We start from the raw sequence: 8492 nt of genomic DNA, 5'->3' as shown, positions 1-8492 counted from the left end.
TTCTGAAATGCTATAAATGATTGGAATATAAAAGCAATAGTCATCAATAGTCCAATTGTCTTTTGCAGATACATCTCCATGGTTGTGTTTCAATCTAAGCACCACATTTATGATTAGAAATGTTGATCTATCTGGAGCATATTTAGAGTATGAGAACTGGTATGGAAAAGAGAATAGAAATACCATGCCATATCACACAAACCAGGAATGGAAAAGAGATTTAGGGAAGACTGATCAGGGTCTTTAAATACCAGAGCTGTCCTGACAAACAAGATATATATTATATATATATATATATATATATATATATATATATATATATATATATATATATATATATATAAACTATGGGTAGAAGCTAAAGAAAGTTTGGGTGAGCTTATGCAAGAATTTGACTTCTTTCCAATTCCAAACTTAAAATCCTAAAAAATGTCCTATACATTAAGAATTATGCTGCAAACAGAATATGCTGCCTCATTGGATAATGAGTTTCTAATACTGGAGGTATTCAAGATGATTCTGGATAACCATGTATCAAATATTTTTATCTGGGATTCATGTATCCTACCAGGGAGTTTGCTGTGCCTTTGATGGCCTCCAAGATCCCTTACAATTATGCTAGTAATGTCATAGGTTTGAGGTTCGAACAAGAAAGTGAGAGAGCCAAGCCTGATGTCCATAGGTCAAGGATAGTATGTGTGAAAAATAGCTCCCTTGCCTCTTAAAGCCACTATATATAAACAGAAGCTCTTGGTAGCTGGGTTACAGGGGCTCATATTTAAGGCAGAAGAAAATAGAGCCAGTAAAAGCTTTTGACAGCCATTTTGAAGTCCTGGGAGATGTTAAGTCATCCAATCTAATCAATCTTCAACCAAGAATTCTCCCTATAGCTTCCTGTGATGAAAGCAGTACTGATCCCTCTAGATCAATTGCCCCATGTCCAGGATGGGCTGGGGGGGGAGGGGGGGGGGAGGGAAGAGAAGCCAGGTAGATGATAGGAAATGATTTCCTAATCCCATAATTTATGAAAAATTCAAAACTGTACAGACCTTGTAGATCCTTTGGCCCCTCCCTACAGAAAAAAGTTAATCACAGTTACTAAATTTAGACACTGAGCAGGAGGGAAGAACGTTTTTTTTTTGTTTTTTTTTTAAGTTTTTTTGAGAACTAAATTTCTGCACCTACAGGATATGGGTAAGTTCTTTTTGGTATATAAACAAAAGTTCCTGCTCCAATAAAGACAAAACATGAAATCAGTTTAAGGATTGAGAGCATGACATCACATTTACATAGTGTTTTATGGTTCACAAGGACCTCATGAGATCATATCCGGAACCAACTCCACAGGCCATCTATTCTACCTCCTTTTACAAGTCTGGGTTACTGAGACTTGTCCGTGGTCACATAAACAGTAGGGGCAGAAACTAGGTAAAGAACCTAGTCAGAGAATGACTCTGGATTTCCCATGTGATAGATCATCACCATTTTACAGGAGACAAAATGGGGCCAGAAAAGTGAATTGTCTTTCCTGCACTCGCACAGCTAATAAACAGCAAAGTTGGGATTTTCACCCAGGTTTTCTGACTAATAATAAAAATCTAAGTTTTTCTTATGGAGAACCTCAGTAATTACCAAAGGACTTTCAGGAGAAAAGTGGGTCAACTTGGCAAATTACGAGCTTGCTTTATGGGGTGGCTGTCTGAAGAGAAAAGGAGGGACACATAAACATCTTTAAAAGTTACATAGATAGTTGTGCATTAGGGAGAGTTCAAAAATACCTGGGATCTTAGTCATTGTTCACCTTAACATTTCTTGGAGAAATTGCAGATGAAGGTGAAACTCACCCCTACTGGCACTCAGAGTAACTAAGAACCATGGAAAGAAGTCTCAGCTGGCTCTTTTATGTCCTAAATTTTAGGGAAAGGGCATCCTCTTAAATCATGGGCCAGAATAGAACAATCTTATCCCCCCCCCCCAAAAAAAAATACCCAGCCCCATCTTTCACAATTAAAGAATCTTAAAGGCTTTAGACTTCCCCCTATTTCAAAGGATGGTTGCTTGATAGAGGGTTCAAAACCATGTTTTTTTCTTGTTTATACCAACTCCATTCTTACCCCTACAATGTGCTGCTGACAAATAAATGCCCAGGTCATTAGGCATAGAAATGGGTCACTGAGGCTGCTTGATGCAGTGCATTGGAACCTGGGTTCAAAACTTACTTCTGCTACTTAATTCCTTCATTTTGGACATTACCTTTCCACTCTGAGAAAAGGGAAGCCGGTTTCCTCACCTATAAATTGTTTGAATTTCAATAGTTCTTTAAAAGCACTTTTCTCATAATCCGTGTGAGGGAGGGAGGTAAATAAATTCTTTTCATCTGTTTACATAAAATTTTTTAAAGAGGAATAAGTGGGGAAATATTTAGCAACACCATTCACATAAAATTGATGTCATGTGTGTAATGTTTCATACTTTTGCAAAAAATTGGGGGAAGGTGTGTCTTATGTCTCTTAATTTGGGATCAGGCTTGTTCTTTATACTTTTGCAAATGTGTTTTAAATTGTGGCAAATATATGGACAAAAAGGGTGGGAATTTGGCCTATATTAAATGGGTATTAAGGAGGATTTTGTAAAACAATGGCCACTATTTTACCAAATGCTGTTTAGAGAAATTCCCTTTCAGCTCTGAATTTCATTCTATAACCATTCCTGTCATTGATTATACACTTTAGATTTGGATCTAGGAAGAGGAATGGGATTTTAGAGCTGTAAGGATCCCTTTTGGGGGTCCCATTAGCCCAATTGCTGTCAGAGGGTATTTTCAGTGTAATAAGACCCTGCAGGGGATAGCTACTCTATGGCAATAGTTAACATACATGATTGGATAAAAGATGATTTGTAACCCAAGCAAATTTTTTTTTTCTTAATTTTCTGAACTTGGTAAATCCATTCTGTTCAAGTATTGTCCCATAGAGTCAAGGATAGGCAAGTTTGGGAGGCTGTGTCTACTCTATAGCTATAGCCATTTTTCATCAACTCCAGTAGTCCTTCTCCTGACTCTTCTAATTATGTGACCTTGGACCATTTGCTGCCTTTTAAGGGTTAATCTATGTCTTCTATAAAATGAGAATAATAAAATGTATGATACCTCTTTGACGGTATTCAATTAAAAACACAAACCATTTATTAAGAATATGTGACAATCGCTATGTTTATCACTGGAGGCACAAACTAAAAAGGACATTCCCCAGCTTGAAGACACTTCCCGTACCAGTCTTTTTTAGGTGGATATAAAAATAAAATCCAGACTGAAGTGTAGGGATTTGGTTATTTTTAAATGTGTGGTTGTCCTGCCATCTAGTGGGGAGAAGCAGGTCATAGCTTAATTACTGGAGCGACGCTGGAGAGGGTTGGAATACTTCAGATCTTCCAGTCCTCAGTCAGGAACAGCTTCCTTAATGTTTAATTACTACCTCTTATCTCAATATGATATAGACTCTGAAAGGGTTCAAGAATAAAGACCCAGTCTTAGCTTCCTTTCTCTCACTACCTTCCATTCAAATTCTTAAACCTATTCATTCTTGCTCAATCAATGACTGTCCCAAATCCAAAGCTCATCACTCTAATTGTACTTCCTCCATCTAATTATGACTACAAGAATGATAACAGTGGGCATTCCTATAATGCTTTAATGTTTATGAAGTGTTTTCTTCATAGCCAATGCTGAATGCCTAGGTATAATTTTCATTTTACAGATAAGCAAACTTAAGAGTTACCTGAGTGATTCACTTAGTGTCATACAGCTACTAAGTCTCAAAGTCAAGATTCAGCCAGCCTTGTGAATCCAAGACCAGTATTCTTTATTATATCCATTTCATAAATGAGAATTACAACAATCTCACTGGTCTCAGTTTCTTCCTTTTCTGACCCTCCAATCTACCCCACCCATGCTTCAAGAGCAATTTTATGGGATAGCAGATCATACATATTCCTTGCTCAAAGTAGATCTACATTGCCTACAAAGCAGACATAAATGCAAGTAATGGTAGCTTAAATGTCTATGGTGTTTTATGATTTATAAAGTGTCTTCCTTAATGATTAGAACTAAGTCACGTTTCTAGAGCATCTACAATTAACACATTTTGCTTTCCTAACAATCATTCTGCTTGATAGGTTGTAAAAGTAGAACTTGCTCCATTTTACAGAAGAAGAAACTGAGGCAATGCGATCTAGAGTCACTTGATTTAGGTCATAGAGCTAATAAGTCCCAAAGCTGGGATCAAGGCTATTGGATTTATTTTCCAAGACCCTCAGTCTGGTCCATATTCACAACCTTCTACAATCTACCTTTCCGGCCTTATCTCCCACTGGTTCTCTTTATGAACTAAATTATATTCACTATTCCCTTTTCTGAGCTTTCCCACTCCTGTGGCTTTGTACAGAAGGTCTTTCTCCCTCTTTGCCTATAGAAATCATATCCTGCCTTCCAGGCCTAGTTCAAACTCCATGGCTTTCAGAAAGCCTCCCTTAACCCAGTCAGCCAAAGTAATTATGAATTCCTGTAACTTTTAGCAATTAATAAACAAGCATTTATTAAATAGTTACTATATGCAAAATGCTAGAGACACAAAAAATAGTTCCACCCTCTAGGAGCTTATATTTGATGGGAAGACTATCTGATCACGTGTTATGTAAGACAAATATAAGAATTGTAGGATCCATGATGAAATATGTCATCCATTTTCTGACCAAGGTGATGAACTCAAAGCATGAATTGAGACATTTAATTATAGCTAAAGTGGAAATTTATTTTTCCTGCCTATGCAGATAGGTTTACTTCAAGTGGTTATCTATATCCACAACTATCCCCCAGCTCTCCTTTTCCCCATCTTCTTCAGCATCCTCTCAATCCACCCCAAGGAGAGAAGTCAGTGGAAGAGAGGAAGACTTATTTATATGAGGGGAAAAAGAATTTTAAAAAGCAAATGTAAGAGATAAATACAAAGGACAGGACATTAACAATTGGGGAATCAAGCAAAGTTCTCTTGAAGGATGTGGGTGATTGAGTTGAGGCCTGCAGGACCAAGAGTTCCAAGAAGGAAGAGCATTCCAGTTCTGGGAGTAGGCATGAATACAATTTGTGATGGCATGTTAAACTCTGACCATGACATCTTAAAGAGCATCTGACTTTTCTACTAGATAGAAATCCCTATTTATGTTTGAATACAAGATCAGAATCATCTTCCCTTACATTTCTTAACAGTTGCCTTTGCCATACAGCACAGCTGAGAGCATTTCTGTAAATACAAAGTATTTGTTAAATAAGCCTGCTAACTTCTTCATGCTGCTAGAACAGTTTGGTATTCACTTTAGGCATGCTTCATTGTCCATACTTCTACTGGCCCCCTCAAAATTTGGGGGACTCCCCTCTTTTATACATGATTTCTGACTGATTATATCGATTGTCATTGGTCAGTCCCTAACTAACCCCTCATTCTCAAGTCAACCTTTAAATGTTGTGGAAAGAGTATTAGTTTTGAAGTCCAAGAACTGAGATTTAAATCTCCACCTGCTACTTACAATTTCACTAACTTCTGTACATATTTATTAAGTATACCGGGGATAAATGAAGTTCCTGACCTCAGGGAACAGTTTCAATCAATACACATTTATTAAACATCTGTGTGTTACTGATTAGACCTTCTGGTTGGAAGGCAGAATCATAAGCTCCAAAACTTCCATTTAAGGAGGGGCCTCTGGATAATCATCATTTCCTACTTGTTGGAAAAATGGAAGAGCTATTGGAATACACGGGAGCCACCTGACAGTGGCTGCTGGAGATCCAAGCCATAATGGATCTCCTCTTGTGAGAGAATGATACAAGGAGACTGAGAGGCAGGCAATTGTTCTCTGACCTCTCTGACTGAGAGGCTGACCTCTCTCCAATTCATTCCTGCTGCCTCCAATTTATCTCATTACTAGTCCGCAACACCCGTGTCAGGCCCTGCAACTCCTTCAGATGCTATGATCCACAGCTCTGGAGGCTCTTGAGGAATTGACCTGTCCCTTAACACCTGCTGGCTGCCCTGCTTTTGGACTTGCTTCTGTTGCCCAGCAGCTGGTACCTTTTTCTTCCCATCCTTTTGATTTTTCAGTTTTTATGTGATGTCTTTTCCCATTAGATTCTAATCTCCTTGAGAGCAGGGGCTGTTTGTTGTTGTTTTTTAATTTGCATTTATGCCCCCAGTACTTAACCCAGGGCCCAGCATGTAGTAGGAATTTAATAAATGTTTGTTAACGTGACTGTGCTAAACGCTGGCACTAAAAATACAAAAGCAGGATTAGTCATGCTATCAAAGAGCACAGACGATTAAGAGAATGAGGGCTTCCAAGAGGCAGAGGTGAAGAAGGTGAGCATTCCAGGCATGTTTGCAGCCTAGGAAAAAGCACAAGGTGATTGACCAATTTGGCTAAAATGTGGAATGAATAAAGGGAAGTAATTTATAATCAACCTAGAAAGGTGTCTAGAATAGACTGGGTAGGACTTTAAAAGCCAAACGTAAGAGTTTGTATTTTATCCTAGAAGGATTAAGAAGTTACAAAAATTCCTTGAGCAGGAATGGTTAGTCCCCCGATCTTTAGCAAAATCACTTTAGTAGCTTTGTGGGAAAGAGATTGATGATGGGAAAGGATAGATTTGGGAAGACCAAATAGGAAGCTATTATAATAGTCCAGGGGAGGGAGAGTACCTGTACTAGGATAATTATGGTGAAAAGTGAATTATAGAGAGAAGCTGAGTAGGTAGAATTGAATATAAGTTTTTTTCATTTCCAGTCATAGCCAACTCTTTGTGATCCTGCTCAGGGTTTTCTTGGCAAAGATATTGGAGTGATTTGCCATTTCCTTCTCCACTTCATTTTACAGATGCGAACACTGAGGTAAACAGGATTAAGGGACTTGCCCGGGGTCGCATAGTTCATGGTGTTTGAGACCAGATATGAACGGGTCTTCCTGACTCCAAGCCAGCCCTGTGTTAACTAATTGCTACCCAAACACTGTAATGAAGACTGAAGAGAAAAACCAACAAGCCTTATTCTCAAGGACTTGGCATACTCATTGGGAAAAGCAATACATAAAACAAAGTTCAAATAAAATATTGAGGAGGGGAAAGTTACCTGCAGGGTAGATGGAAGGATTTGGAAGTCCTAAAGGTAGTGGTGGAGCATTTGGCAAGGCCCAGAGATCCTTAAGATACATAAGTAGGTTCTACAATAGTATGGGGCTCTGGTGTATTTTGAGGCAGGCCAGGTGGTCAGGGCTGGAGGTCCTATTAATGTAGCTGCTTGATATTCTATAATCTATGTCCTCCAGTTTGATTTTGGAGGGTCATTGAGCAATCTTGCTACCTGATAGCAAGACTCAGAGTGAACTTCATTCTTCCAGATTCTGGACCCTTTGATGGATCACTGGATGGATCATTGCATCTTTGTGTTTGAAAGTAGATGGCAAAACACTCAGTCATGACTTTCTGTAGGGAAGTTCTGCAGGAACACACACTCTCTATGTGTATGTATGTAAAACGTACATATGTATGTATATACATACATGCATTCAGATATATGTGCGTGTATGAAATAAAATTTCAGCCGTAACAATCAAAAGGAAACTCACTTTGCTTTCTCCCTTACTGGAAACCTAGAAGGACATTGATTCCATGACTTTAGGACCCACGTGAATGTTCATGGCATCATTTGTTACATTCTGCTGAGTTTGCCCATCTAATGGTAGAATTTCAAGCAGGAAAACGGTGTTAAAGATAATCTAGTTCAACTCCATAATTTTGCCAACGGATAAACTGAGGTCCAGAGTAGTGATACCTTTTTCCAGATAAATCTAAGAGTTTAATGATCCACTAATATCTATGTCCCTTGTAATACTGGTTCCTTGTAGTACTTTTTTAAAATTAAACTTTATTCTTAAATGTATTTGAGACAACGTAAATAGGTCTTGTTCTAGTTCCAACTCCGCAAAGAGGATCTTTTCCCTCTCTTTCTATTCCTCCTCTGTCCCGTTTCCTTTTTTCCTTCTGATTAAGTTGTCCACAATATAAACTATTTTTTTCTCGCGTACTTATTTCTTGGGTTAAAAATTTCAGGCTTTCTCGATTTTTCAGCTAAAACCAGAGAATGTCAGAGCGAGCTCAGGTTCCCTAAAGGCAAAGGACCTTAATGATTATCCCGTCGCACCTACTCATTCTGTAAAGGAGGAAAGGGGTTGCGGAGGGGCGGCGAGCCTTTGAGGGAGGGATGGAGAGGCGGCATCTGCGGCGGTCTGTGCCCTGCTGGGCCCGGGATAACCGATGGGAATTGCTATGCGGGTGGGTGGGCGCCCGTCCCGTTTCTCGGTCTTCAGGTCCCGCGGCCGCGCTGCCACGGGGCGGGCGGGCGGGCGGGCGGAGAGCCGGGCTCTCCCGGCTCCCAGGCGGGCTACCT

Source organism: Sarcophilus harrisii, chromosome 2, assembly GCF_902635505.1.
Source record: "Sarcophilus harrisii chromosome 2, mSarHar1.11, whole genome shotgun sequence".
NCBI lineage: Eukaryota > Metazoa > Chordata > Mammalia > Dasyuromorphia > Dasyuridae > Sarcophilus > Sarcophilus harrisii.
This window is presented reverse-complemented; position numbering follows the sequence as displayed.